This window comes from Pezoporus flaviventris, unplaced genomic scaffold (genome assembly GCF_033815535.1).
Source record: "Pezoporus flaviventris isolate CSIRO_AGI_PZ_B2104156 unplaced genomic scaffold, CSIRO_AGI_Pfla_v1 ptg000005l, whole genome shotgun sequence".
In the NCBI taxonomy this organism is placed as follows: Eukaryota; Metazoa; Chordata; class Aves; order Psittaciformes; family Psittacidae; genus Pezoporus; species Pezoporus flaviventris.
The window spans coordinates 15,237,011-15,259,872 of NW_026892553.1; the positions used below are offsets into that span (position 1 = coordinate 15,237,011).

At 35.5% G+C, this 22,862-nt stretch overlaps 1 long non-coding RNA gene across 1 annotated transcript in view; it reads right to left on the bottom strand.

Annotated features, from left to right (window-relative positions):
* Window positions 1-5,325: 5,325 nt before the first annotated feature.
* The window catches only part of LOC133265216 (uncharacterized), a 247,094-nt gene continuing 229,557 nt past the window's right edge, over window positions 5,326-22,862 (bottom strand). The window contains exon 7 of the long non-coding RNA XR_009741896.1: window positions 5,326-5,386. This is a non-coding gene — a long non-coding RNA (uncharacterized LOC133265216). The remainder of the gene's footprint in view (window positions 5,387-22,862) is intronic.

Below are 22,862 nucleotides of genomic sequence, written 5' to 3' on the forward strand. Positions count from 1 at the left end.
AAGCTGTTGCAATCAACACGACTCTGCCCCCTTAGCCCCATGACAATATCAAACAACAGAGCTAACAGCAGCATGCAATACATGTCCCACTTCATTTTCTCCAGCTAATACAGCCTCGATGACTGGAAAACAACACAAGTGAAAAGCAAGAAAACAAGCCAGCTCTCTTCACAGGCACTGATCTCAGAACCAGCTTGGTCACAAGCATACTAAAGTTTTGCAGTTTAAATAGTTTCTTTTTCCTTAACCGTTATGAAATCTGTTGCAGATTTTTCTGTTTCAGGGGTACACTAAGCAATAAAGGGAATCATGATTTTTACTTTTTAATCCACCCAAATTTCCAGCAAATGGATATGTCTGCCATAAACTATGCTAAAATAGGAATTTACATAAACTGCCAGTTAGCAAACATTAAGGGAGTTGTCATTTGTTTGGAATTGACAAATGGCCTATGAAGCAGAAGTGTAGAACCTAGTAAGATCGCATATATGGACAATAACCAAAATATTATTATATACACTCACTGTGGATTTTGTATTTATTCTGCTTCTTTCCATCAGGCTCACATGCATGTACCACTAAAAAAAAAAAAGCCACATGTAATTTCCAACCTGCAATATCAACATTTACTCTATATATTCTTCTATGTCTACTTTTTTTTAGCCAGAGTACTCCAGCTGTATGATCTTTCCTACTAATATACTTAAAAAAATCTCTTTACACAATAATGTAGTCAAAATGCTCTTATTTTTCAAATTACTGTAATTTAGTTATTCAGAACCAGTACTTCTTTATCCTCATGTCTGATACATATTCTGATGTAGTAGTTTAAAAGACAAATGCAATTTTATAAACCACCATAAGATCACATTTATTTTAGAGATTAAAGGGGGTGACAGATCAACTTCTTCTAAATTGTTCATTCAGTGTAATTACACACATTTCAAACCACATCTATTTTGTCATCTGTGTGCATAAATCCAATGAAACATTAATTTTTCTATTAAAAATCCCCATGTGTTATTGGAAGACAGGAACTATCGTCCATCCCCATAAAACTAGACTGGATAGCTCTGGTTTTGCTAGCTTATATGAAAACAATCAGGGCTTAATTTTGTTATTTCAATATCTAAAATATGGCTATAACTCACATCTGATAAAAAGTTATTCTAGAATACATATTTCAGGGGACATAATATATAAAGATTACTTTTAAGGTAATTCTTTTCCTAGAGCATTATTTCTAAAATAAACCATAAAGTAAATTATTCCTATACTGATTAAAATATATTTGAGTTAAGGATTTTTATATTTTATGAGCATGTGGAGAGAACAAAAGAAATGTAAAAAAAATTACAGATTCATAAGTATTTTATTAAGAAAATAAATGAGCATCTTACTCTCTATTCTGACTGGCTAATTACAATGATTTGTTTCTAATAGGAGGATAATTTTGCTTTTGTAAAAAAGAAACTGTTAAATTTAAGCGTTGTCATTTATTCACAGTCAGCTTTTGTAAAGTGTTTGAACCCAACAGTTAATTTGTTATTTTCCTCTATATTCTGTTTTGCCCCAGCATATGGTTTATGTGTGATGACTATAAATATAGCCTGATGAATGCTCCTTAGAGCAGTTAAGAGTTCAGAAAAGGTAGATACAAAGGAAAACACATTTTTAAAAGCCAAAATCTAAGGTCTAAATATAGACCTACTTGCTTGAGTTCAGTTTCTGGAGTAGGCACACAATCCATCTGTAAGACACCTAGATGATACCAGAAAGACAAGTAAGAATCAATGTATTTTTTTCAGAATGAATCTTTTCAAACCCATCAAACTTTTTTTTCTGCAGTACACTGACAGGTCTTGGGGACAAAAGAAAAACAGACTGTGTAATTCATCACAACCTCAGTGTTTTACAGCCTCACATGAGACTCTCATGAGTGAACACAAAAAAGATCATCTAGATGAAGTTTACCCTATGTGGGATGATTATTAATCACTGTCAGTCTAAAAGGATGCATAAAATGCAGTTCAGGTATGTTTTTCCTAGGAAAGACAATTCACTGTTTTGTAGTATCATCATGGGTGAGAGATGAGAAATATCCTTACTAAACTGGCAGCTAATAAGGCTCTGGGAGGTAGTACAACTTCACAGTAAATAAAAATAGTACTTGCTGTGATCTTAACTAACAACAGTATATTAATATGGAACTGTTGTAAAGTCACTTCAGTGATACAGACTGTAGGAAGCTTTGCTAATTTTACAGTCCTTATCCTACTTTTTTTTTCCATAGGAATAAGAAAAGTACTGCTCTTCCTTTGTCCTTACAGGTACTCTGCAATCTTTGTTTTATTCAGACAGAAGATAAGGCTCATCACATCTGGTAATGATCCTGCTCTGATCAGACCTGTCAAGTCCTATTGGCCAATTAATCTGAAATGTGCAATCCTGTGAGTTGATTGTTTCTCAAGAAATAAGAAGTAAAAAACCAAATAAATTTATTGCTTTAACCTGTTTGTGGCAGAAACTGGCAATACTATAACATTGTGTCCAAACTCTCAATCCATATTTTTAATAAGGAATTTAGTCCTTATCCATTTAATGGAAGAGACCCCAGAATGGGCAAGGATGTCTGGATGAGTTAATTTCTTTTTTTATTTTTAATGTTTTGGTCATTTACTTGATAATTGATAGGTTTGAACATCTACAGAGTCACTGTAAAACAGGCAATCACACACCAATGGGATGTACATGAAGCCAAATGTCAGTAAAACTGCACTTGTATTTTATCTGATGAGTATGGCTTATACTTCTAGAAGACTATGAAAAACTTTTTACTTGTGTTGTTGTCTTCAACTTAATGCATTTTTAACTAACACAACTCAAAAAGTTCTCTCTATTCTTCTCTAACTCTGCATAGAACAGAACGGTCAATAGTACCTTTTTCCAGAGTAAGTACATCACTTTAGGTAGTCAAGGAGGCAAATGTCACCTTTGTCTTCCCAAGCATTTCCTGATCACTTTTTCAAGTTCACTAAAATCCTGAAGAGCAGAATAACTTTTATTACCCACTTCTGTTTTCAAGAGGCACTGGGAACCTAAATTTCCTTGAGAATCTAGCTACTATTGTTGTCAGTTCCTGAAGGAACGAGGACACACTTGTTAAAAAACTGTTCAGCTAATCTGACATACATTTGCTAGACAACTTGTAACATAACATATTTTCTTCTAGATGATGCTAAAATACATTTAACATATTTTTCTCTTGTGAACTCTGCTATTAATGTACACAATAGAATTTGCACCTGAAAAGATTTTCTGGGAACTGAAGTGACAGATGTTAATATTTTTCATCTTCTACAGAAAAAAAAGCATTTGTTGGCATGCAAGTAATCTAATTTTGGGGTTACAGAGATAAATCTCATTTGTATCAGTGTAACAGAAAAAGTATTTCTTATAAATTGTTTTTTTTACAGCCTATATGGATTACACAAGCACATCTGTAAACCTGTGAGCATTTCTAATCCTGGTGTTTCTGTTCTACGCATGGCTAAACAAAATAATCTTCTCTTGCAACTGCTGAGAACTGACTAACTGTAAATTGTGGGCAGGATGTGACCCATACACTCATCACAATTTGAATTCATGTATGTAACTGCTATGTGAAGAGGTACTTTTTTTTACATGTCTAGTACACAGAGTCAAAAGATACAGCTTTTAATGGCATTAATGAGTTTCACACTCCTCATATGTCATTCATTCTGGCCCCAACACTACATGTGTCACCAGTAGATGTTCACAGAGAAGCAGTAAAAGCTGGATCCCAAATATGACCTAGATTAAAATACAAACATAAACAAATTTGCTATTTTTATCTGAATCTTATTCAGTATCTGGTTGACAGCTTGCAGAAGGCAGGCTCTGTAGTTGACTGGAGTGGGTTAGCATATGCCCAAGCCTGGTTTGTCACTAAAGCCATGGAACTGGAGATGAACTTGCCTTTCTATAATTTATGGCACTGCAGTGAACCACAGTCTCCCTCCCCCAAGAATGGATGAGGGACAAGAATGCTCTCATTTAAATACTCAAGGGAAATATTGACACTTTAAAGTAATTATCCATTTCCTTTCCTGTCAATATCTTTCCCTTCTTAACTATTGCTTTTGTGTGCATTCACAAGTCTGTCTTTCAGGAAAACCACTACAAAGACTCTTACTCTTTCCCTAATACATATATTTTTTCTTTCTTTCTTTCTCCTTACTGTCCTTGAACACAAACATTAGTCTGCTTCTGAGAAAGCTAACCTTCACAATAACTGTTGAATTACTCTGTAAAAGCCTTTCACTGCTCAGGCAGTCTTTCTCATTTATAAACCAGTGCTTTGTTTGACCAAATGCAGAAAAAGATCTCTCTAATCAGTTATCTCTCTAACAGAGAATTTTCTTCCTCCTCATACTCTCTAATGGCAGTACCAAAATTCAGAGAAGGATTTAGAAATCTGGCTCATTCACAGGCTTCCAGCTTTCAGCACGTGCTGGAAGTGATGTATTTCTTTCCACCTGAGTTGTCAGTGAACAGGAATCACATTAACTAATGAGCCAGACAATAGCACTAGCTCTGCCTCCATCCTACAGCTCAGGGCAATGCACCTTGAATGATCTTAAACGTCAACGTAAGACACAGCACAAACAATACTCCATTGTCAGCATTATGGAGTCACTGTGACAGATTTTCTTTTTTTTTTAATAATTATGTCAATATAAAAGTAATTATACTCATAAAACCACTGTACCTCTCTATTAATAGGATCATTTTAAGGCAGGCTAATTGGCATGCCCTGCTTACATCATCTTACTTAGACTCTCCTGCTGGCAAACAAAACCAAAAATGAACTTTATTCTTAAAGCACACTGACCTGTGGACATTTGTAGTAAATTAAGTGCCTTTTGTTACATAAAGAAAGGTAACATTTGAAATACGTTGCATCAAATGGAATGTTAAAATTTGGAGAAGAGAATGATTTTGTGAAGATATCCTTCCCTGCAGTTATCTGGCCAATGGGAAAAAAATTAAATAAAGGGGGTTTATTTGCTTATGCTAAATATTAACTTTCTATTTAAACATTCAGCTATGTGACACTATACTAAGTAGGCATCATGGAGAGTGCATGTCTTTTGTTCACTGAGCTGCAATCATGTTTATTTGAATGGAGAGTGCCCTGAAGAAAACACATCTGTTTTTTTTTGTACTTATCCAGGGCAGACATTTCTAGTTGTACACACATGATGGACATCATACATTAAAACGTTGATAACCACAGATCTGACCTTATCCATGGATCCAGTTTCTTCTTAGTCAAGGGTTAAAAATGGGTATGGCATCAGATCTGTAAAGAAAAGAATTTTAATTGACACTGCTGCCTGGATGCACTCTTAAAAAATGCCAGTTTGAAAATGAATGCCAGTTGATCCTCAACATTTTTTCTAGCAGCTGCCATGGTAGTTATAGCTTTCTTTCCCCATTTATTTTCTTTATGTGGTCAAATGAAAGTGACAGCTTTGGTAAGCAGTATTGTAAGTGCTATCATGAAACAAAAATAGTGATATGCTGCCTCTGCCTCTCACTCATTACTGGGGCATGGGTTGTATTTTGTACTAAGGAAGCTAAATTCAGCATAGTTAAAAGTAACTATAACTAACCAGAGCTGCTGAAACCCAGTGCCAGGCTTACAGAAACACTTTCCATCTGCAGTACTCTGCTACGAATACCCCTATTTTCATTGCGTGTGTGCTGGCAATAAAAAGAGAATTAGAGTTTGTAGAGTCCAGACAGCTGGTAAATAGATACGAAAAAATGAATAGAAGAGCATTAATCTTTTACAGCAGGCAACGGTGAAGCAAAAGCCAGGAAAGTAGGAAAGAATTATATTACCTGTCAGGAATCAAAAATATTTACATTTCATTTCTTGAATAATATTCAAGAAGCAATGAATAAACCACAACCCAGAAAGCCTTACACAAAGCTTAAACCAGCCATGAATACAATGATATCTACATGCAACAGCAATACTGGCTTCAGCCTGAATTCCACCAGAACCAAAATTCAGTTAAGCAAATGAAAATTCATGCAGGTGAATTCTGTTATTATATTCCATCCTAACAATGGGCTAAAATTCATTTTCTGTAGCTTTTAAACCATTATTAGAGCATCCAATACATTCCTTTTGCTTTACTGGATAACAGAGAAAAAGATGGTGCTATCTTAAAATTACTTACAGGCATGGATACAGCTATATTTACATAAATGATGGCACATTCTGCTGAATATGTACAGTATGTGAAACATGAACATGCAATTTCTTCATGTATTTTTATTTGAGAATATTTAAGCCGTAAATTCTAAATTACATCTGCAGATCAGAGTTAGAAACATTATCCATTTAAGTAAACATGCTAACCAGACAAAGACATTTTCGATTGAGGTAGCAACATCAAAGCATTTTGTTCAACACAGAACAAAACCTTTTACTCAATCTGGGTCTTATTTAACCATATCATACCTTTTCTTTTAAAGTAGATCAATTTCAGCACTTAAGCACGATCTTAAAGTGATTGCACAGCTGTGCCTGCAGAATACTCAAGTGACTTCTTAGCTTCTCAAAATATGTACACCAAAATGCAAATAGCTCTTCTGTCCCTCATTAAACTCATGGACAGATAATTATACTTCAATGCAATTCTACATATTCAAATAAAATAATTTTAAAATCATGTACAATTTTAACATGTTAAAGCAGAAATTTACTATTTTTGCATGTCTACCATTCCGTTGAACGAAACCCTTCAAACCTGTGTGACAGGTGCTACTATAAGACAAAACTACACAACAGTTTGAAAAGAATTTTACTGAAAGCAGAAATTCAGGTGAACTTGTACTATTTTAAATGAACACATGCAGCTTCAGGAAAATGCCTTCAGTTTAACTCATTACAAAGTTCTGGGAAACTGGAATAGTACAGTTGATTTTGATGAATCTCTCATGTATTAATATATTTTAAAATAAATTTATTCTTGGGAATCCTAGGTCATACATTTGAGGTTTCCATACCAAGAGATGTACAATTAGTCATGTTTGAACAGTACTTATTTCAGTATCATATTCAGTACCTTATCAGCTGTAATGCAGTTTTTAACCTACATTATGTATGCAGGTCTCTGCATTAACCTTAGGTTTTCAACAGAAAAGATTTCACTGCTTTTGACAGAGTGTCATAAGGTATAAAACCCAACATTAAGAAAGACTTTTCTTAAAATCCAAAGGTTCTTAAGGCTTTAAAGTGAGTATATGCAAACAGCCATTCTCTGAGCTGAGAAGCATGGTATTTAAACTCATAAATTCATACCAGGAAGATAATTCACCTAGAGTAAATCTCTCAAACTATCTTTACGTAAGAGTTGACAAGATAATCAATTACAAAAGTTAAATTTTAAAAAATTACAAATACAATTAATTACAATTATATTTGCAACACTAAAGAAATAGGTATTGCAAGACACGCATTAAATGTCCATGGAACTATTTTCTTGTAAAAGTAGCACATCCTAATCTCACAAAGCAATTGTCCAATCCATTTCAGGGATTAGCTATAATGCCATTAATTCATAAGTACTTCAAAGGCAACACCTATCAGGACAAACTGCTTTTTCCGTTTGTGGTGCTGCGTATTTTACTTTTCCTCCTCTAAATACCTAATCCACAGGCCCATTTAAGTAATAAGTACTTGCAAACCACACTAATATTTTAGCTGTATATACTCGGCAGGATTTACTGCATTCACCCATGAACACCCAATTAATTTACCCACCGGTGCTCGATCAGTTGGTGCATGAGAGCTGCTGGGCATAAATTGCAGAGATTTAGTAGCCAGAGGCTGCAGCCATGTGTTTGTGTGTTGCAGTCATGAAATGTCTGTGTGACCCATACTGGGTAAGGAATACCCCCAAGAAGCATTTGCTAATACAAAAGCAAAATTATAGTTTTTTACCTCCAAACCCATGAAAGCATAGTGCAGAAGTCGTGTTGAAATCTTGACCCTAAATGGTTGGATGTGAGATTGGCTCTGGTCTCTTCGGGGATATTAGAGACTGAACAGGCTGATAATCATGCAGCTATGATGTTAGGTATGAGAAGCACTGACAGATTGGGTAGACTTAGATACTGTTTAAAAGACAATATAAAACTGCCTTGGCTGAATTCTGTATTTGTAACAAATCGTTCATGAAGTATTAAAAATTCTGGGCATTTAAAAAAATAATAATTTAGATTGAAATTTGTAAATTACTACAAAATACATTAAATTGAAGTCTTGTCAAGAAGTAATTAATTCTGAAGAACAAAATGGCTGTTGAAAAATTACGTGTCACATTAATATGATGGAATAAACAGGTACTCTTCGGTTGGTTATTTTGTCAACTTCAGCCAAATTATAACTTTTTGCATGAAATAAAGTAGGTAAGCAGAAAAGCAATAAGCAACAAGGGCATCACAGGTCAGGGGGGGCAGGTGCAGTGCCCTTCTATGGCATGGCTGTATCTTCCATCTGTACTTCTACAGCATAATAAAAAGAATATAGCTGCCAATACTACTGATAAACTTACTTTGTTTTAAGCAGTTCGTACTAATGTATGCTAAGAACATCTCTTAGACTATTTGTTTTTTTACCAAAACTAAAATGCCTCTTTTTCTAAAAGGAATGTGATACATTTCTGAGCTTTATAGTTCTTATTCAATTATTATAATGTAGAAAAGGTCTATGGAGTCACACTGTAGTGATTAAAGGGTATTTTTGGATTTTTCTTTTAATCATATTAATAACTTTGCATGTGTAAATTATTTTAATTAGAACAGTAATAATTGTACATAAGCTCTTCTAAATGTCCTGCTCCTATATCCTCCTGAGATTACTTTATAAGAATTAGAGAGAAAATGAGGGAGAATCGGTATGAGTGTAGTATGTAGGTCACAACTAGAACATTTATGCCACAAAAAAATATAATCAAAACTAATCAGGTACCAGTGCAGAGACTTCCATTTCAGTTTAGAGTACCTGCAGATTAATGGATCGAATTCAAAATTCATGATTCCTATTTTAATTCTGATCCAAAACCAAAATACACATATAAGGTTAAAATCCCAAGATTCTGATTAATTCAAGCCTGTTTTGAATGCTGACCCTGATGCAAAGTTCTCAGGGGCATCTACTTCACTGGGCTCTAAGGTTCATAAGCTTACAGAACACATTTGTATCACTTCACAGCTTGGCGTTTCTGTGTATTACCAGGGTTGGCATCTCACAGGTTGCTAATACTCTGATATGTGTATCAAAGCAGATATACTCAGAAAATCTGTCTTGTCAAGCTTCAATCCTGTGAAGCTAAGATTTGGAGGATGCTAATACCATTGACAATTGAGTGCATACATTTTAAAGTGGTCTGTTTAACATGGACCACAGAGACAGCAATGACATTCACCAAGCTTTAATCAACTTTCTGACAGTAAGACACATCTCTGTTTAAGAACAAGGACCATAACCAAATACTTCAAAGCACCTCTTTTTTTTTTTCTTCTTTTCTCCCTCTGAAAACTAATCCAACTTAAAACATTGCTTACAAACACAAACCTGATTTGTAACCTATCCAGATTAAAGGCAATCCTTTGTTCTTCTCTCAGAATGTCTCATAAACCTAAATGAGAGGTACTGCCTGTATAATCATCTATATGAAAAAATACCTAACCTGTAATGAAAAAAAAAATTCTAACAGAAATTTAACTTGTGAATTTAGACAACATCATCAAAACATTTCTGGGCTATGATACCCCAATAAACAAAGGAATCTCAGAAAGACATATGGATCTTCAGAACAATGTCTCCAGATTCTCTCCCGGTTTAATATACTATAACTGTACGTGGCAAATCTATATACATTTTTAAAAGTTAGATGTTGCTTTGAAATGTAACAAACAAAACATTTCATTATGAAATCAAAGTAAAGTCCATGACAGTATTCAAAAGATAACAAAGGTACTGAGATTACAGCTAGCCCTATTTCTGCTTCACTCGTTCATTTTTGTATGTTGCAGTTTGACTTGCAGGCTCTTAATATTGATGACAGCACAAAGAAAACTTTTCTGCCTGTGTAAATGGTTATAATTGCATTGTTACACCAAGCAATGCCCTGAAATCCTGCTGGAATAATCTAACTTCAAACTGCCAGACAAACTCTACTTCTGTGTAGCTCTTGCTCATCGCTTCAGTGATATTTTCAGCTTCGTAAAGGAAGAGAAACTTTCTTTTCTGATGTGCAACGTACAATAGCTAAACCCTGCCATTCTTGAGGTCCAGGAACTGTTCTTCATCATTCAAAGAATTATGAAGGGCTGGCCTGAATTAGATTAACTTTATATATGTTTATTTACTTTGTTTAGGAAGCATGACTGTTAAATAAGTCAGTCAGTAAGTACAGAAACACTTGCATATTTTGCAAATACGGTGTATGTGCAAAAGTCTGACAATGGGAATTGCTTGTCGTGATGCACCCGGAATGACTGCTCTCTAGGGAGGCTGCTTTAGGATGTGAAAGCCATAGCTCAGAAAGAGGAAGGCAGGAAGGTCTTCTGTCCGATGTTCAAAATTTACAGTCAAAAATTTTATATGACAGTTTATCAAATACCTTTAACACAGTGCTATCAAAGCTCCAGTGATGAGTTGAAGACGTCAGAGGAGAGAGCAGCTCAAACCCCAGAACGGTGTAAGAACACCCAGACATGCTCATCCTGTCATGACAGGACATTTTGGTAACACAATTGTCCATTATCACCCAGGGTCTAATTTATCACTCATGTACACTTTTAAAGCCGAATGTTGAATAAGATAACATAGGGCAACAAGGGACCAAAATAAATAGCTTAGTGTGACACACCTGCAAATACAGCCATGTGGGTATTACAGCTCTTCTGAAAAATCTGTGCACTGAATCTCACAAAGGACTCGAGAAACTGACGGGAAGCCAGGAGAAGGACACGAGAAAATTATGATACAGATTTAAGTCCCTCAGAGAAACTTGGTTGTCAAGAATCTTGACTAAAAAGCCCAAACCTGTCATGCCTGCCTGTATCAATTAGATCCGATCAATGCCCTTCACCCCAAGGTGGCCCAACCTGTGGTTTCTTTAAAGGTATAGGCTATACTTTAATCACAGCTGTCCCAGAATCAGTCTCCCATCTGAGTTAAGAGAATTGTTCTATTAAATCCATATCACTACACATACGCCTTCAGCTCCCTGATTATGGAGAGCTGTTAGTAGATTCAAACATTCTTAACAGTGTATGTAGAATAAGCTGAATTAAGCTATGTGTGTCACTAATTAAAATCATTGCAACTTGAGGGGGCCTTAAGGGCAAAAATCTGTTCCTTTTAAAAGAAACACATACAAGTACTCTGGGAACATTTAAGTATTATTATTACAGCCTCCAGAATTCTGGCCTAAAAGTATCAGACAGTGGCTGCACTCCTTATGGTAACGTTTATTAGCACTGCTTATTTTTTATTTTCATGCAGTTATTACATGATGCCTGGAACTGACACTACTATTGAAGATCACAGAATCACAGAATGGTTTTGAGTTAGAAGGAACCTAAAAGATCTCCCAGTTCCAACCTCCTGCCACGGGCAGGGACACCTTCCACTAGACCAGGCTGCTCAGAGTTGTTCATCTAATTTCTTTCAAGTCAGTTTTAAAGACTAAAAAAGGTTGACAATTTAGGAAATTTTAATTCTCTATCCACAGAACAAGCAATGCTATGGACAGCATTTGTGTCAGCTCTTACACAGTTATGAAGTACCCCAAAGTCATGTGCATCGTGTGTGCAAAGGTCTGTAACACTCCACAGGACTGTAGAAAGTGAAACAGAAAACAACTTGTACCCCTTTGATTTTTCCATTATGATGCCTCTGGGACTGTTGGTTTGTTCTCTGTTATTAGAAGACTGGCAGAAACCTGAGCCTAAGCCTAGAATGTAAAAAGCACATGGGAAACTTCCATAACTCATGCAATCACATCCTTGAACTAGCAAAGAATATAATCAACAGATATACAGGTATTGGATGCAGGGTGCAAAAAAGACCTTACATGACAGTAATGAATTATCGAGGCAAAAACCCTGAATTGCTGTGTGGTCTGCTTTTAGCGGTAAACAATATTTTGTTATGCTGTTGTATGGCAATTTTGATAACATACCAATGCTACTGCTGTAACTAACAGATATTAAAAACAAGCAGTTACCACACATTTTATGACTATACATAAAAATGTGTATTTTAATAGATTATTACTTTGTTGAGAGGACTATTTAGCAACCCTAGGGTAAGAATGTATGTATTACTAGACTGTTTTAAAAAGACTTCATGTTATTGGGAAGTTGGATCTTGAAGGCTGTGGAAGAAAATCAGAAGCTGTAGCACAGGCTTCCAAAAGGTCCAGCCCAAAATGAAGGGAGGAGGGGCTTGCAGGTAAAAGAATGGATTAACACCAGAAGCTCCAACTTCATAAACACAAATCACAGATGATCAATTACTCATTGCTAAAGAAATGCAGCCATGACAGCAGGGTAGAAACAGTTACAGAGCACGAGGGGAGCGAGTTTAGAGTTCGGAAATGTGTTCCGCAGCTGCTGCAGAACAGCAACAATATATGAAGAGGCACAACTCAGCGGTGACTGCCAGAAACAGACTTCTGTCTTCAAGCAGCTTGAGAATCATGAAGGCTTACCTCTTCTTCCTGTTCTCTGCCATTAACTTTCATCTCTGGTTATACTGATGCACAAGGAGATTGGAAAAGCATTAGGAGTGGTACAACCTGACCCCTGGAGATTTTCAGTATTCAATATTTCAAGACCTGATCCTTCTAGTGGGCGACTGGATCAGATAATCTTCAGCAGTTCACTAAAGATGGGGCAGGCAAGAAGACGATGGATGGAGACTCTACAGTTATCATTCCTGTGCATTCACACAAGGAGGAATTAATTAATTTGTGGTAAAAGCCAATACATGAAAATTCTAATTATCTAGAAAATCTGAAGGGGCCTCAGTGTGCCTTGGGGCACTGCCATGCAATCACCATATGAGTACAGCCAGGCATTAGTGATTTTCCATTCCATTTAGATTTATTTCCTCCAAAATGAAGACAAAATTTGTGCCTTTTTTCTTTTTTTAGTACCATCAGAATATACTAAGTATTTGCTGTCGTGATTTACTTGACCAGCTGTAATCAACGGCAGACAAGGTCACTGATTTGGCCGTGTTTAAAACTGGGTGAAAAATACTGATCTTCTGAACTTACACTTAAAAAAATCGATCCTCCCAGGAGACCACAGATGATCTCCTCTGTTCTTTCAATGGTTTCTATGGTAAACTTGAAACTAATACAGATTTTTCTATGCGTTTTCACTCTTCCTTCATTTATGCATCTTGTCTACTTAACCAGCTTCAGAGTAATCATCTATTGAAAACGGCATTAAAAAGTCCCATTCTGAAGTGATCTTTTCAGTTCCACTCTAAATGGATGAAACAGTTAAAAATCAATGCTGAAGTAGCTGATAATCAGACAAGACCTGGGGGGGGGGGGGGGGGTAGTGGCTGGGAGGGCGAACTGTGGTCTGTAGAGACATTCCATGTGAGTGGAGAACATTCATGGCAACAGGCAGTGCTATTTAGGTTACTAATGACTTCAAACAATACTACAGGTTTGAGCAGAGCCTTCACACACTTGCATGCTTTGCAAAAAGAATTTAACCGGACTCTATTTGGACTACGGAAGCAAAGGTACATGTGTTAAATATCTACATTCAGAAGACAGAAGTTATATTTCCCTCCTGTTTTTGGTTTTTGGTGTTTTTTTAAACTTTGTGGGTGCATGCAAGCACCCAGATTCTTCCACCAGTATGAAGATGGTCTCCTGCATTGCAGGGCTCTGTCTCAAGCTTACCTTAGCCTCAGATGGGACCTGACCCAGAGACTGCAGTGCCACAGGCCTACTGTATTTGCTTCTGCCGGATGATCAGGATGGCACATGCTGATCGCTCCTAATAAATTTTGTTTTCTCCATAAACCTCAAAAAAATTCCTCTTTATTTTACTTTAGTGTTATAAAATAGATGCCTGATGTGATTTTTTTCTGTAATGAACATTTGCTTGCTTTGGACATCTGCCTGTTTACATACGATCTTTAAATCCACAGTGTATCATTACTGCAGGCTCCCTAGTATTACAGGCATTTCATATTTAATCTGTATGTTCTTTAAATGCAAAGCATGTGATATTTAGTGTTCAAACTGCAGCATTAGTGAACTGAGCCCTCATTTATGCATGCATGTGGGTGAATTGGGTTTCTCACAAAGGATTCAAACAGATGCTTTAGTTTTAACAATATTTCTAATTATCTCACTTATGCCCCAAGGATATTTTCTTATGCTTTATTCTCCTGTCATGATTCCTACTCATTACAGCAAAGTGTTATTTTAAATCTACTTTTTAAATTTGAACTTACTTTGGCATCAGCTCCTAAACAATTCCATTTTTTTAGAAAACACGCATTTTCCTTGTGCTGTCTAACTGCAGGTAGTGTCTTCAAAGGCACAGGCTGTATGTAGAAACAATCACACCATTCAGTGGTGACTTGTGATCTTTAGTGGTGACATTGGTGATGATTCATATATGCTTTCCTAATAGTCACAAAATTTCTTAACTACAAATTTCCTTTCTACTGCCTATTCCCCACCGCCTGAAACCAGAAGCCTTATAATCCTGTCTATTAAACAGGCACTTGCTTAAAAATCAGATTAAAATTCAGATTTTATAAAACATGAATAAAACTACCAGTATATTTGCAGCAAGTAAGTATGGTTTCCATCGTATGGCCTTTTATTTCACACAAGCCAGATTCCTGCTATTGAGGTGACACTTGGTCTTTTTTTGCAAGAAATGGGAAAAAAGAAAAAGAAAGGAAAAGAAAAATAAAGAAAAAAGAGGAAAATGCTCAAATTCATGGTGAATGTTTACCCCAAAAAAGCACTGGAGAATGTCAGAATTCCTACCCCGTGAAAGCTCATCTTGCATTCATAGAGGTAATGACATAGTAACTATTTGGGAGAAACAGAGGCAAACCTGTGAGTGAGAACAGGAAACATATGTACAGTAAGAAATGTGCCTCGCTCATGGTAATTCACAGAAAAGCCAGGCATTGATTTGCTAGAACAAAGGAAACATAAAGCCACAGCAGAATTAACTTGCTTTCGTAGGAACAAACAGAAAAATCAAAACAGGATTTTTCAGAATACGGAGAATTACATGAGTAAATCTCACAGCAGTACCTGCTTCAGCAATTTCACTTCTAAAATCTGTTCAAAACTGCACTGAAATTATGGGCCAAATCATTGGCCAAACTTACATATAAGTCAAAATGTAATTGAAATCTTGCTCCATTATTTTGTACGGACATTAATTCAGAGTAAAGAAAAAGCCAAGATATTTGATTAAAAACTTTGTTTAAATGTTAATTAAAAAAATAAACAAAACTCTGGCAGAAATAACTGCCAAAATAAAGCCGGGAAGCAAAAATTGACAGTTTCATTATTTAAAATAATTACCACAAGGTACTGATTATTCAGAACCAGTCACGGAAAAGAAAAAAACATTCCTACTAATTGCAATCTGAAATTAATCATCCATAGCCATATGTATTTGCTTTCTATGAACATCTGACAGATTAAGTTTGTTAGAATTAATGAAGAAAGAACATGCTTTCTAAATCATATTTTCAAGTCTTTCTATTTGAAAGTCAAGTGTTTGTATCTCATCAATAACACAACAATGTAATGGGACAAAATTATAAATGATTAATTAATCTGAAGCAGAAAAACACTTTGCTTATAGCCATCTATAGCTTTGAAGAATTCCAGAAAACTATGCTCAGCATATACATGAACATCACAACTGTGTTATAACCAAAACTGTATATAAATTTTCTGCCAAAATAAATACTGAGTCCATTAAAACCATCTATTTCCTCACCGATTTTCCATTCACAGAATAGTCCAAGGAGAAGAAGTTTCATCTGGCAACCAATGCTCCTGCCCACACAGATGGCTTTTACATTGCTTTTTCCTTTTGTTATAGGTTGATAAAACAAAGTAGTATTTGAATTAAAAAGGAAAAAATTATGTTCCCTTTCTTTTCTCAAAACATTTTCCAATTCTTCACTTTTATAAAGGTTTCAGCTGTTATCAGGAACAATTCTCATTTCTGTTTTCTCTTAATAATGTTGTTGCATAAGGAAGATTTCTGATGTAGCTTAAAAGCCAATATTTACTACTTCTATACTTCCTACTTTTACAGTCATAATTTGCCAAGATGAAGACTATGCACATGCAGATTTGTGTTAAATAAAAGCAAACATTTTAGTTGGCAATAGACTGTGTTCCAACACAATACAACTAATTCACATCTACAGAGACTTTGATTTTATTTAGTAAAGATTAGACTGAAATCTGTCTAAATCCTGATCTTGGATCTAATGCAAATACTATAGCTCAGAAACTGGCAAATACAGCATTCTGAATCTCTTTTTCTAGGCATGGGGAAAACCGAAGAGTCTGCTAGCCACAGTTACCTTTCAAAGAGGCCTTAGAAAAGAATCCCCTTATGAAATCTGTCTACTTAAGACATACAAACATATGCTCACACATCCACGTGTGCACATGAACACATCATTCTGTATCCTAGAAATAGAAACTCTGGTTTTGAAAGCCTCTTGAAGATATTTTGTACGTTTCCAGTTGCTTGCTGGCTATAAAATCGTCATTTATGAAGAGAACTTTTTATTAACAACATAAAGGATCCTGTGTCTCCTGAGCGTCTGCTGGAATGACAACCATTTCTTCAGCCTTTTTTTTAATAGTTGATTTGTCATAAGTTATTTCAAAGAAGCTTTGAAACTCTGGACTCAGAAATGTGGCGAGGAGAAGTTAGGACACTGGGAAATGGCTGCACAGTTCTTGCTTTGGCTATTGCTTGTCTCTGCAAAGAGAAGCACTGTAGTCCCCTTCTTATGAGCAATTTTGTTTCAAGGCATAGTAAGTAAAGGTCAGCATTCAGTTGCTGATGAACGTGCTGCAGGAGCCTGCAAGGCAGAGTCGAGCTCAACTCACAGAAAAAACAGCTATAATGAAGCTGTGCAAATGATGCTGCTTTTCCTATGCAGTCACTCTTTGATGTTACCAGCCATCATTTTCTCAGTAAAATGCCTCTGGAATCTGACCTTTTCTTTCAAAACGAAGCAGACAATAAAGAGAAATGAAAGTGTCTCACACATTTATGCAGTAAGATAAATAAAATTTTCATTTTCACTAGTAACAATGTCTCATTTTGCTGTTTTGCATCTTACCTAAGGCAAAGATTAGCACACTCAGGTTTCTTATTACCTGGGGATATAACTTCATACTGAATAAAGTTTTTTTGTCATATCGAGGCATCCTGCATCAGCAACGCTACTGACTTAGTACTGATTAGAGTACTTAAAGGATAATCCTGTATTTTCTGTTTTAACCATCTTTGAAGACTTATAGAAGGTGCTCCCATTTTATGATTTATACTGATACGTATTATTTCCCCTCACATCTGAACACAATTCATGGATGAACATCTTGATTTCAGATTTTGTTTGAAAATGACTCCAATATTCTAAAGCTTATGCAGCTAAATTAATCTTTCCATATAATGGATAAGCTTTTATTATTCATGAAAACCCTAAAGCATAATATTCTGTAATTCTTGCAGCAGAAGCCTTCTTAAATTAGAGGCAACTATACTCAGCACACAAGAATGAATTTCCAACATGCACAACATACTAAACATTTTAATGCTCTTTAGGAGGAAATCATTACCCATATGTGTCACCAAAGTACGGTACAGTTTTGGGGTGGGGGTGGGGGGTGTTGGCCTACATCTTGTAAGGATAAGCCTAACTAATATAAATACATTGTACAAAAAGTTGCCATTCCAAAAGATCTTAGGATCAAGGCTCTATATTTCTAATATCTCACAATTCCAATTAGCTACTTCGATAATTGAATTCTAAAGAACAAAATTTGCCATCTGCTAGAAATGGAAGCTGAATTAGAAAAGCTAAAAAAAAAAAAAGTACATTTTCTAATAATTCTGTGTCATGAAAATTCTACCAGGACTATCTTTTATCTTCTTTTACATTCCTTTTTCCCAGTGTGGTAGCTCATTTTGTACATGGGTAAGCATCATAGCATTTGTTAAAATATCAAAATTTATATTATTTATTCCATTCTAAAGCGGTAACGGTATCCCCGTGGAGCACTGAGTTGTTTAGGATAATAATGCCCTATATTTGCAGATATGCAACACAGAAAACTGTTAAAAGCAGGAGTAAAGAAGTAATTATCACGGCATTTTAGAGGTTACTCTTACAGCTATAGTTCTTCAATGACCATGTCTCTATGTCTTCTATTACTAGCCCTCTGAACTGGGAAGATCTTCTACAGGCAAAGAAAAGAGAAGGTCTCTCTCTCTACAACAATTACCCCCAAACACAGCACTTAACCAAACCAACCTTACAGGCAAGAATGGAAAACTCTATGTGAGGGGTTCAGTTTTCACTGTATTAAGAAATACCAGTCTGTTTGGACTTAACTCAGATTCAGCTTGTGTTTTTAGCATACGACATTTCGGGTATTTTCTTGTTGATTACAAATCTAATAAGCTACCTCACATCACAAGTACACTGGAAGAGGAATGCTACATTCCTAGAATCACCATGGATTTTTTTTTCTCTTTTATGCAGGCACATAATGCTAAAATTAAACATATTGTATAATTCCAGCTAATTGGACTGTAATCTCATTTCAGTTCTTTGAGAAAGAAGGAATATTAGCTATGGTGTTTAGCCTGTGCTTACTGCAACCCAAATGCTAAATACACACAAAGGGCTAACCTGCTGTCCCCATTCTTCTTATCTCATTACCATATGTCATGTTATATGTATAAACCATATCAGTCACATTAATCAATAAAAATAATTCTAAAATAAGAAATAATCTTATTCTAAATTATTATTCTTCATAGTGACTAGTTGATTTATTTAGTCAACTTTAAGTTGGTTCATCAGAAAATTCACATTTTTGTGTTCAAAATAACACTAATAGTTAAGATTACTGTTATGAGAACTTTTAACTTAGTATTTACCCAGTGAGATTTCACAATTACTAGATGTTTATTCGATTCACATTTCTTTAAAAACAGGAGTTTAAAATTCCACCCTTTTTCATGATATTTATGTAATTTCACAGCAACACTGTTAAATTAATATTCTTTGTGATACCAGATTAAAGATACTGTAAATGTACAAAATATTGCACAAGGAGAAGAGTGAGCAAATGTGGTAGAAGCAAAATAATCTTAGGGGTTTTATGTGGAAGAGAAAAAATCTGATTAGGGAAGCTTGTTTCTACTATACAGAGATGAAAGAAGTGCTAAAGGAAACATCTTCTAGATGCTAGAGTTGTATGTTGCTATGCATCAAAAGCAGAGAGAAAAAAAGCAGAAATACTAAGGCCTGAAAGATACATTCTGCATCCATTTGACTTTTAAGGAAAGATTAGTAAAGAATAAATAATATATATGCTTTATTAACTATCATTTCATGCTAAAAACCCCAACAACCCATTAAGGAAATAACTTGCTTCCGTTAACTAACATCTGACAATACTCAGAGATGCATTTCACTTTTTTTTTTAATTGGATTATTCTCCTATATAGAGTCACAGAATAGTTAGGGTTGGAAAGGACCTTAAGATCATCTAGTTCCAACCCCCCTGCCATGGGCAGGGAGATGCAGCATACTCACAATTTCGGAACTCAAAGCAGTTACTATAAGGAATAACCAACTACCAGGAAGCAATAGTCACAGGTATGAAAACAGGAATACTGGTAACTTCTATTTGAAACCCAGATTTTCTTATGTTTCTTTATAAATACTGTTTCAGGAAAAAAAGACTCACTAAATTTTGGTGACATTTACAGTCGGACTTTCTGAAAACAGGCAATACCAAACTTTCATAACAGATTTGTTTTAATAAATCAGGATACTGGGAGAGCCCTCTTAGAATCTATGCTTTACTGTACAGTAAAGATTCACATTAAGTGCATACTGCCTATTTATGGACTAACTAGAATTTGCTAGTCTGGCTGATTTCTGAAGTCTCTTGAGTCTGCCTTTGTGTATGTACTTTTTTTCGTGAGAGGTTGGTTTTTTGTGGTTCTTTTTGTTTTAAAATGCTGAGATTGGCAACAAAAATCAACACTGGTTCCTGAATCCAAAAGGTACAGTTTATCAATCACTTATCAGATCACTGTTTATCTCATCACAAACCAAGGAATGAGCTGAACCATGATCAACCTTTTTTGAAAAAAAAGAGGTTCCTAAGTATGCTGAAGGGAAAATACTTCCCAAATTACTTAAAAACCAGGTGACAGGGTGAGACAAGGTTTAAATAATTGATAAAAAATCACAGAATATTCTCAACTATAAAGTGATGAGATCCCTCAAGTATATTTTAGCATAAAGAAAGGCATCTGGACCACCTGCAGGCACTTGTATTATAACTACTGTTACAATCTAAAACTGCTATCTACAGAAGATAAATAGGACATCTTGAGCAAGCATTTAACCGTCCAATTAATAGAATTCTTGATAATAAAGATCAAATTATTGGCAACAATTAGCTTATTATATTTTAATACAGCAAAAAGCAAAAACTAACACGTTTCTACTAAGGGAATTATATGGCATTTTCCAAACAAAAAAGAAGAAAATGTAGCCAAGTTTTGGATTTTTAATATAAAGTAACATGTCATTGTCCACTTAACTTGGCAAAAATGCTTTGAATATCATTACTTGCTTCCTAGTTTATACTAATCTCTTGAAATGAAGCAACTGGTTTCTTTTATGCTTCTATTAAATGTCTACAAGAACAGTCTAGTGGGAAATACTTAAAATGTTAAAACTAAATACTAGGTCCTCGTGTTTTTCTGCTGATTGCTGTGTTTACAATCACTGCCAACTTCCCAGTTATTAAACATGACCAAAAAGTTTCTTCCTTCAAGTTAAATCCCAAAGGAGTACCTTGTATTCTACCACAAAGCAGCAATCCTATTTTTTAAGCACAAAAATACAGTTCAAAGTCTAAGTTCAAGTATTTCCAAAAGTTCATTATAACTACCAGAATTACTGTAGAAGGAGTCACTTAGGGGCTACTGTAATTCCCACAGTAGTGTTTTGCAGAGAAATTAAAATGAACTGTAGACACCCCGCTCCTTCACACTGACCTACCATCAACCGTCTCTACTTTACAGGATGACATGTGCAACTCCTACCAACAGTTGAGAACAACACAGTCAAACATTCTTCTCAAGATGCTTATATTGCCTATCTTCCTAGTCTCCAGAGTCTAAGCAGACTGAAGTCACACAATTAAATTCTTGCATTTGCAATTCTTGATCTGCTTAAGCTTACAAAATAAATGCTTACCTCAAGATTCTCCTGGAATAACTGTCCTTTAGAAGGCCAGTGGGATGAAGAGATCGAGCATACGGAGAAAATAATTTCAGAAGCTGTTGGGTAAAGATGTGAAAATTAAGAGAGCTGACAGCTGTTTGGGATTCATAACTCCAACCAGAAGCAGACTTGTAGGCTGCCAGAGTAAGGCAAGGATCATTCCTGAAACACAGGAGGTAACATGAGGATTCTAACAGACTCACATGCTACCCATGAGTATTTGTGAGGTAGGTAAAGCTGAAATGGACAGAGACTAAATGCCTTTGCAGTCCCCAAAAAATAATTCCACTAAGAGACTTCAGAGTAAGAACTGCTGAGTTACTGGTGAAGAAAACAAGTGGGTAAAAATGTATTCTTTAGTTCAGCACACTGTTTGATGTTACTATCTCTTTGTTACATAAATAAACACAGATAAATGTGTTTAGATTTGATGAAGAGACCTCTAGAGGCACATACCTACCTATTAAACCAGAGAAGAAGCTTCTAATAACCTACTCTGATTTTAAGAATGTAGAGTTCGAAGGAACTTTTGTACATCAGTGAGAAGTCCTAAATCCATGGAAACACTTAAAAATCTTATCGCGGCCTTCTCTTATTTAGTTTTCTGCCCCCTGCTGCTACCATTAACTTGATAATGCTTTCATTCAAATTGTAGCCTGAAAACTGGTAAAACCACAAATGGAGGGAAGTGCAATTATCACAAGTAACATCCAACCATACTGCAGGTCTTGTACATGAAGGCAAAGAAAAAGTGAGTCACGGGACTTTCAATGTGTCAACACAAAGTGAAAGCAGAATGACAGAGAATGCACAAACATGTAGGACTACAGTGAATAAGACTAATATGCAGAAAATTTCCTAATAGCAGTATGTTGATGGAAGTAAAGATGCTAAATTGCATGTGTTTTTTTTGCCACACTTTTAGAAATCTGACTAAAAGTGTACATGCAAAATCTGCCATGATATATTCATGGTGTAGATCCCTGAGCCTATTTGGAAACCAAATGTATGTTAGCATAGCTAACGCAGGCACTGTGGATCAGAGAGGGCAAGGTCTGAAAGTGTAACTGACACTTCAAACAATACTAAAAGCATTATGTAAACACTACATAATGTGTAGCACAGCACACCTCTGACAACATTATATATGAAAAAAGTCAAATGAAAA